This window comes from Elaeis guineensis, chromosome 2 (genome assembly GCF_000442705.2).
Source record: "Elaeis guineensis isolate ETL-2024a chromosome 2, EG11, whole genome shotgun sequence".
Taxonomy (NCBI): domain Eukaryota; kingdom Viridiplantae; phylum Streptophyta; class Magnoliopsida; order Arecales; family Arecaceae; genus Elaeis; species Elaeis guineensis.
The window spans coordinates 80,316,061-80,326,001 of record NC_025994.2 but is presented as its reverse complement, the minus strand read 5'-3'; the positions used below and the strand labels follow the sequence as shown (position 1 = coordinate 80,326,001).

Here is a 9,941-nt window from a genome sequence, read left to right as displayed (position 1 = left end):
TTGAATAACTAGGACCGACAGTAGTAGAATGTTTGATGCGTAGTCGTTGATAGCATCAAAAATAACTCTACTCACTACGTAGATAGGATGAGTCGAAATCGTATCCTCAAGGACCTTGGGCTAAGTTGATATTACAAAATAAAAAAAAAAAATATTGTTTTGATTTAAAAAATAAATTATCTTAAAATTGATGTAATTAGAAAATAAAGAGTTTGAGAGTTTTGAATTAATTTTGTACTAGCAGAGTTGTATCTCTTTTTTAATTAAATAGATGTGATTAATCTTAGAAAAAAAAACTTATCTTTCCATAGCACACCCCGTACCCGTAGATCATGGCGTGTCTTCAAAAAGTACTAGGTAAACAACTCTTCTTTCCTCAGCACGCTCCGTACCCGTAGATCACGGTGCGTCTCCAGAAAGTAAAAGTTATTCCTAATATTAATATAACAGAAAAGCATAAATAAAAGTATATGAAAGAGAGCAAATAAAGAACTCATGACGATTTAAATAAAAAGTATAATCTTTATTGCATATAAAGAAATACAAGAAAGTTTAGAACAATAAACCCACTCTGTGTCGTTACAAAATTTCTTCTCCACTCCCAAGACTGCTATCCTAGCTGCTCATGGAGTAGTCCCTTTTTCTTCCTCTATGCAAGGCTCTAGAAGAATTTCTGGGCTCCCCCTCAAATGGGAGTACAAAAGTCTTTTTATAGGTGTTAGGAGGGAAGAGTTTTACATGATTTTTCGATGTGGGACTAAAAAAAATACTAAGGACTAAAAGATGGATGGATGAGATGGAAAGATCACAAGCAGATAAAGAAAATACAAATTCTTTCTCTTGAAGTATTTTCAAGTATATATTTTTTTTCCTTTAATTTTTAGATCCATCGCCCGTCTGTTCGCCACTGTGTCCGCGCGCACAACTCCTCACAAATCCGCCATGCCGCACCCATCGTGCCGCGCGCCCGCGCGCCCGACCATTAGCTGTTTACACTCCAAATTACAAAAAGAAACTTTTGTTTCTTTAAAATGATGTCTATATCCTTTTGGGGTTCCTTGCATAGTATCTTCATTTTCTAAATACCGTATGCATCTTTCTTTTATTTAAATTTTATTTTAAGTCTAATTTTCTTCAAATTTGAATCTTTTTTATCTACGAATCAGACTCTTTGTATTGACGATCACCTTTCCTGTAAAACATAAAAAGAAACATCAAATTCTTAATAAATAAAATAAATTAAATATAATTTTTTACTTTAAATGACTTAAATTAAGTGTTTATCACACTCTCCAACTTGAATTTTGCTCATTCTCGAGTAAAATAGATATATCAGTATTATATACCGACTCGGTCTTGAATAAAAAGTTAGGTTAGGCATCTCAAAAGGTAGATGATATCTGGTCAGACCATTAAAGAGATACTTCATTGGATTATCAATTTGACCCAATTAGTGGCTGAGTATTAACTAAAGAAATTTCAAGAGCTTTTCTTTCACCAACTCCCTACTTTACTCTTTAAATCCTCTAACTTAATGTGAGAGAGGTTTATTATCTTCTTGCAATTTAATCTCCTTATTATCCATTATTTTTTTTTATATAACATTGCCCATCTTTTTACGCGAACCACAATACTTACTTAGGCGAAGGGGCCCGATTACTCAGTAGGAAATCAATATTTTTTTTAAAAAATAAATTTTAAGAAGAATTTTTGTATACCTCGATCTTTCCACCCAATCTCTCATGAAGCAGATTCTTTATTGAGATCAGTAAGAAGAGAGTTGTAGAATCACTCTTAAAATTTGGTCTAGTCTAAACCCTACCATTCATTGGATTTTCTTAATAATTTATTCCTCAATATCTCTAAAATTATCTTGACCATTAATCATTCATTTATCAGGATGCCTAATTGACTCTTAATCAAAATAAAATTCGGATACACAAAACTAATTATTTCTGACGATACTTGAGGATTTGATTAATTTTCTTCCCCCCCAACTTAATATACATTGTCCTCAATGGAGTAGGAAAGCAAAGAAAATAAAAGGAGAGAGTGCACCTGGGATAATTTTGCTTCGAAAGTTGAAGATAGCTTCATTGATTATTAAGTTCTTGTTCTAAATTCCTGCAGCTGCAGTAAAGTAAAAAAAATATGAAATCATTGGGTTGCCTCCCAACAAGCGCTAAGTTTTACGTCTTCAGTCAGACGTCAAGTTTATTGACAGACTCTTCCATTCAGAGCGGTCCTTTATTCTTAAAAAAAATGAAGATCAGTTAAAATAAAATAAAAAAAATTTGGGTTGCCTCCCAAAAAGTGCTAAGTTTAACGTCTTCAGCCAGATGCTAAAAGAGTATCTATCCTATTCCTGCTCGAATCTTAATATGAGTGTCGATCCCTCTTTCAGAAATAATATGTCCTAATACAATTCTTTTTCGCACTATGAAATGGCTCTTTTCCCAACTTAGGACAAGATTTATTTCCATACACCATTTAAGAACTTTGAAAAGATTATGGAGACAATCCTCAAAGGTGGTTCCAAACACAGAAAAATCATCCATAAAAACTTCAAGACATTTGTCCACCATATCTGAAAAAATGGCCAGTATGCACCATTGAAATGTAGCGGGTGCATTGCAGAGCCCGAATGGCATACGTCGAAAAGCGAAGGTGCCATAGGGGCAGGTGAAGGTAGTCTTTTCTTAGTCATCCAAAAATACAGGTACTTCATTGTACCCTGAATAACCATCAAGAAAATAGAAGAAACTTTATCCTGCTAACCGTTCTAAGATTTGGTCGATGAAGGACAATAAAAAATGGTCCTTCCTAGTAACGGCATTTAGTTTTTTATAATCTATGCATACTCGCCATCCAGATGATTGCGAATGAGAAGCAGTTCATCTTCTTCGTTCTCAACCACAGTAATATCTGATTTCTTAGGTACTACTTGAGTGGGACTGACCCATTTACTATCGGATATGAGGTAGATGATTCCAGTATCTAACCACTTTACCATCTTTTTCTTTACTACTTCACGCATGTTTGGGTTCAATCTCCTCTGCATATCTCGATGGGGTTTGACATTTATCTTAAAATGAATATGGTGTATGCAAATGGAGAGGTCAATTCTTTTTAAATCGGTAATGGACCAACCGATAGCCTCTTTGTGTTTCTTCAGAATACCAACCAATTGTGCTTCCTGATTAGGGGTCAAGTCTGATGCAATGATTACCGAGAGGGTGTCATTGGGTCCTAGAAATACATACTTGAGCATAGCAGGAAGGGGTTTCAATTCTACCGTAGGTGGTGATTCTAAAGATGGGGCTATTGGTGTACTGGCTAATGTGGGCAGTAGCTCATACTTGATTGTCCATGGAGGAGTGATTTTATCATGTGATGTATCCAACAAGATGTTAACTTCTTTCATATATCCCTCAAAGTCATACACTCCAAAGTGAGCCAAGCAAGTATCTAAGGGGTCTGGTGCTAGAATTGTGGGTGTTGCATCTTCTATAATATCTTCTAGTGTATCTACTTCGAAGCAACTATCCATTGATGGTCCTTGGGAAGCACCAAACACATTCAATCTCAGTTTCTTATTCCCAAACGATACATCCATGACTCCTGTCCTACAATTAATGCATGTATTTGTCGTAGCTAGGAAGGGTCATCCTAAGATAATGGAAATTTATCTTGGGTTGCCACTTAGTTCCATGTCGAGAACAAAAAAATCAACTGAAAAGTAAAACTCATCTACCTTGACCAAGACATCCTCAAGCATTCCACGTGATTTTTTAATTGATCTGTCGGCTAATTGCAGTGTGACTGATGTGGATTTCAGTTCTTCGAATCCAAAAAGTTCATACACCGAACTAGGTAAAAGATTCACACTTGCCCCTAAGTCCAGAAGAGCTTTTTCAATATGATAACCTCCTATAACACAGAAAATGATGGGGGCTCCTGGGTCCTTAAGCTTTGGAGGAGTGGCATGCTGGAAGATAGAACTAGCCTGTTCAGTGAGGCATACTTTCTTGGAGATTTGTGATCTAGATTTACGTTTTTGAGCGTACAAATCTTTCAAAAATTTAGCATAAGCAGGGACCTATTTGATTGCGTCTAGAAGGAAAAGATTAATTTGGACTTGCTTAAACAATTCCAACATCTCGTCGAGTCTTCCTCCCTTCTTATCTGCAGGAATAGGGGCTTTCAGGACATTCAAAAATGAAACTTTAGGCAAATACGATGATTCCAGTGTAGTTGGTTCATTCTCTATTTTAAGGTCCTCCTTGTTCTTGGATGATTTGGCTTCGATTAGAGGTTTAGGGTCGGTCTCATTGATTTTACTAGTGTGTTCAATGACCTTCCCACTTCTCAGAGTCATGATTGATTTGGCATGTTCAGAAAAAGCTTCTGGGGTATTAGAGCTCTCAATCACAAATTATCCTCTTGGATTGCTCTTGGGTTGGCTAGATAATTTTTCTCCTTTCTTCCTACTGAATACAGTCGCTAGTTGACCTATTTGGGTCTCTAGCTTAGCAATGGATTGTGTGTGGGAGTTAAGAGTCTGAGTGTTGACTTCTAATCATTCTAGTACTTTCAGAACTTTTTCCTTAAAAGCTGAGCTGTGACCAGTAGTAGACGGTTGAGGAGTATTTTGAAATTGATGGTATGGTCTATGCCTATATGTTGGGTCCTGATATTGAGGTCAAGGTGCGGCAGGGCCAACCACTGGTTGTGGTCTCCAAGAAAAATTTAGATGGTTTCTCCAGCTGGGGTTATAAGTGCTCGAATATGAATCGTTTTTTGGTCTGCGAGCTTGTTGGACTTGAGCTTGCTGAACCTGCTCGTGCACAAACTCAGAAAATTGAGGTGCGGCTAGGCATTCACTAACAAAATGGTTCGGACTTGCACACAATGCACAAACTTCTTGGATTGGGTTAGGTGGAATCGGAGATTGTCCAGTATTTAGAAGACGGTCTAATTTTTGGGACAGTTCATCTACCTTACTGTGGATATCCATGACGTTTCCAATCTGATAAATTCCACTTTTTTTTTGTTGAAGCATGGGTTGTTCTCTAGAAGTGGCAGACATATGATGTAGAAAATTCTCACTAAGTGTTTCAAAGAGCTACCAGGTTTCATCCTCACTCTTTAGCATGAATATCCCACCACATGATGCATCAACCATTTGTCGATATTTCTCCGATAGATCATCATAAAAATATTGACAAAGTTGCCATTTAGGGACAGCATGGTGTGGACATTTATGAATGAGGTCCCTTAACCTTTTTCATGTCTCATAAAAAAGTTCACCCTCCAATTGGAAAAAACTAGTGATAGCTTTTCTTATTTGATTTATTTTTTCAATTGAAAAGTATTTCTTGAGAAATTCTCTCTGAAGATGTTCCCAAGTTGAAATGGTTATAGAGTCCAAGGAGTTTAACCAATGCTTGGCTTTGTCCTTAAGTGAGAAAGGGAACAGTTTCAACCTAAGGGCATCATCGGAGAAGTTTTGGATTTTTACTGTGGAACAAATTTCAAGAAATTCATCCAAGTATTTGTATGGGTCCTCGTTACTAAGTCCCTAGAATGATGGCAACATTTGAATAATGCTAGACTTAATCTCATATTGGGTAGCTTCTACTGGAGGTGCTTGAAAGCATGGAGAGTAGGTATACGAGGATGGAGTGAAATATTCTCTCAATGAGCATGGAGAATTAGCCTCACTAGGTGCAGCCATGTTTCTAACTTGGATAGTCCTAAGAGTCTTTTCTAATTCTTCATCTAATGGTTGCAAGTCGGGGTTTAGTGATCGTCGACCTAACATGCAACTAAAAGGTCTATATAGGACTATCCTAGTCTGTTAAGGATTTTTTTTTTTTTTTAAGAGGAGAGGAGAAGAGAGAAAAGAGTTCTAAAGAAGAGATCCTAAGAAGTCCTAAAACTAATAGAAGAATTAGTTGTGGTTAGATTTTAATTACAATCAAGTTAGCACGTAGTGGACTCCCTATCTTAAAGTTATCCTAGTTCTAGACAGCTCCTAACTGTAGTTAGCCTTCAAGCCCTCCAAGTCAGAACTTGACCAACTAACTGGCCAGATAAGTGTAAGGTCGGTGGGAGTCTCCCCGTTGCTTTCCTTAGACACCAATTAAATTGGCCAGGTCAGCTAACGGAACCAATTAAAAACCACCTTCCTTCGGGCCCAGTCGTCCTACAAACCACTTGCCTAGACACCAGCTAGCTGACCAAGTCTAACCTGGTTTAACTCTCAGGGTCACTTGTCCTAATGAGCTCGAAATCCTTAGGGGTCAACGTCTAATTAATTTTAGATTAAGGTCTAGGTTATGCAAATACAAGGGAGTGATTTGTGGGCCAAGGAAGGGTGATCAAATCCCCACCTTATCTTAGTTAATGGGTTGCGCCCTTAAAGTTAATTATGGAGATGCAATGCAAAGAAACAAGGTGTCCAATCAAGTTAAAAAATTTTATATTTGAGGTTACGCTATTTTAGTTAAATATTATGAAATGTCAGTGATTTTTTTTTTAATTCAATCATGTCAAGATCCTCGACAATGGTGTCAAAATTTGATGCGTAGTTGATAGCACCAAAAATAACTCTACTCACTATGTAGGTAGGATGAGTCGAGATCGTATCCTCAGGGATCTTGGACTAAGTTGAGATTACAAAATAAAAAAAAAATATTGTTTTGATTTAGAAAATAAATTATCTTAAAATTGATGTAATTAGAAAATAAAGAGCTCGAGAGTTTTGAATTAATTTTACACTAACAGAGTTGTATTTCTTTTTTAATTAAATAGATGTGATTAATCTTAAAAAAAATATCTATCTTTCCTCGGCACACCCCGTACCCGTAGATCACGGCGTGTCTTCAGAAAGTACTAGGTAAACAACTCTTCTTTCCTCGACACACCCCGTACCCGTAGATCACAGTGCGTCTCCGAAAAATAAAAGTTGTTCCTAATATTAATCTAACAGGAAAGCATAAATAAAAGTATATGAAAGAGAGCAAATAAAGAACTCATGACGATTTAAATAAAAAGCATAATCTTTATTGTATATAAAGAAATACAAGAAAGTTTAGAACAATAAATCCACTCTGTGTCGTTACAAAATTTTTTCTCCACTTTCGAGACTGCTAGCCTAGCTGCTCATGGAGTAGTCCCTTTTTTTTCCTCTATGCAAGGCTCTAGAAGAATTTCTGGGCTCCCCCTCAAATGAGAGTACAAAAGCCTTTTTATAGGTGTTAGGAGGGAGGAGTTTTATATGATTTTTCGATGTGGGACTAAAGAAAATACTAAGGACTAAAAGATGGATGGATGAGATAGAAAGATCACAAGTAGATAAAGAAAATACAAATTCTTCCTCTTGAAGTATTTCCAAGTATATATTTTTTTTCCTTTAATTTTCAGATCCATCGCCCATCTGTTCGCCATTGTGTCCGCGCGCACAACTCCTTGCGAATCCATCATGCTGCACCCACCGTGCCGCGCGCCCGCCCGCCGTGCCATGCCCGCCGTGCCGCGCACTCGACCATTAGCTGTTTACGCTCCAAATTACAAAAGGAAACTTTTGTTTCTTTAAAATGACGTCTATATCCTTTTTGGATTCCTTGCATAGTATCTTCATTTTTTATAATACCATATGCATCCTTCTTTTATTTAAATTTTATTTTAAATCTAATTTTTTTTCAAACTTGAGTCTTTTTGATCTACGAATTGGACTTTTTGTATCGACGATCACCTTTCCTGTAAAACATAAAAAGAAACATCAAATTCTTAATAAATAAAATAAATTAAATATAATTTTTTACTTTAAATGACTTAAATTAAGTGTTTATCAATGTTGTTCTGCAAATATGGCCTCAACACTATCGGTTTGCACCATAGGAGTTACGAAAGGTGAGGAAGGTCCAACATTATTGTCCGCTTCAGTTAAAAGCCGATTATAGTATCCAAAGCTCGGTACATCTTCTTTTTCAATATATAATTTTAAAAATCGACATTCTGAATATTTCAAAAGAAAGGTCAGCATTTCTTCGACATCTTCATCATCATCAATTGGAACTAAGATATACTTGCTCTGCATTAACTGTCCCGATAGATTAGGAGATTTTTATTTCAATTTTATTTCATATTTTTCTTTGTCTACAGGAATACTGCTGTATAAATGGTCCAATAATTCTTGACGTGATAATGATAAAAATACTCTAATCATCCGATTTACAGAGTGACGGTACTGCACATCAGTTTCGTCATTCTGTATCATGCCATCATAATACAATAGTACACGAACTCGAGTATTGGCCATTTTCTCAAAAAAATTTATGACAAAATCAAAATCAAAAAATTTAGTATTACTAATTATTTTATCATTTTAAAAGATTTACATGATAAATGCATCATATCATCAATAAATAGGTACAGATAGATCCTATCCCATTCGAAAATTACATTAATTCTATAGGTTAATTACATTAATCAAACGATACGCAACAGAAACCGAAAGAAATTTCGACAGTATTTCTCCTTAGTTCTTCCCACACGACTGAAAATATGTGAGGAGAAGTAAAAAAAAAAATACTGTCCGAAATTTCTCTCGAATCCTCTGCATATCGTTCGAATAATGTAATTACCTATAGAATTAAATGTAATTCTCAAACTGTCCAAACTGGACAATCAATTGACCAATGTATATATTTTACGGTATCCCTACAAAAATATATAATCAAATATATATTTTATACGGATATCGTAGAATATTCTACATTGATCAACTGACAGGTCTACGTTTTCATGAAATATAATATATTTTAAAATTTTTAAATTAGGATCGAATCGAATTTTAAAACAAATCTGAATCTAATGAGACAAAAATAAAAAATAATAAGACAAAAATAAAAAATAAAAAGATCAAAATAGAAGGGCACCGCAGGACCGTACGGGCCCGCCGCTGGGCCCATCGCCGGAGGGCCGCAGCGGGGCCGCCGCTGGGGGGCCGCCGTCGGGGCCTGCCGCGGGGGGGCCGCCGTTGGGGGCCCACCACTGGGGGCCCACCACGGGGTCACAGCCAGGGCCCGCCGCGGGGCCCGTCGGGGAGGGGCCACCGCGGGTGGGGATGGGACGGGGCGGCCGGCCAAGGGAAGGGAAGGGGCCCGCCGTCGGCCAAGGGAAGGGGAGGGGCGGGGCGGGGTGGCCGCCGACCAAGGGAATAGGACCGCTGCCGGTCGGCTGTCGCAGGCGGGCCAAGGAAAAAGAGGGAGAGAGAGAAGAAGAGAGAAGGAAGAGGGAGAGAGAGAGAGAGGAAGAGGAAAGAGAGAGGGCAACCGGCCAAGGGAAGGGGAGAGGCGGGGTGGCCGCCGGCGGCCCACCGGTGGACCAACCACATGGGGGGGCACGCGGGACCGTCGCTGGCCGGCTGTCGCCGGCGGGCCAAGGAAAAAGAGGGAGAGAGACAGAGGAAGAGGGAAGGAAAAGGGAGAGAGAGAGAAGAAGAGGAAAGAGAGCAGGTGGCCGGCCAAGGGAAGGGGAGGGGCGGGGCGACGCCCAGCGGCCCACCGATGGACCAACCACATGGGGGGCGCACAGGCCCGCCGCCGGCCGTCTGTCGCTGGTGGGCCAAGGAAAAAAAGGGAGAGAGAGAGAGGAAGAGGAAGAGAAGAGAGAGAGGAAGAGGAAAGAGAAAAGAGAGAGCTCACCGTCGCTGGGAGCTCGCCGTCGTGCCGTCGGAGAGGAGAAGGAACACGCGGAGAAGAGGGACATGCCGGAAAAGTCGGAGAAGTGGGAGGTTTTCTTTTTTTTTGGATCTTAAGGTTCAAAAATGTCAAAAGGGATGGCGTTCTCAAAAATGCCATTCTCTTTGACATTTTTGTTTCAATTTTTTATTTTTTTATTTTTATGATATTTTAATATTTTTAATATTTTTA

At 38.4% G+C, this 9,941-nt stretch overlaps 1 non-coding gene across 1 annotated transcript; it reads left to right on the top strand.

The window, feature by feature from the left end:
- The first annotated feature begins 5,244 nt into the window (after positions 1 to 5,244).
- Positions 5,245 to 5,350, top strand: LOC140855910 (small nucleolar RNA R71). Its single transcript, XR_012139354.1, has one exon. It is a non-coding gene; the product is annotated as a small nucleolar RNA R71 (small nucleolar RNA).
- Positions 5,351 to 9,941: the final 4,591 nt, after the last annotated feature.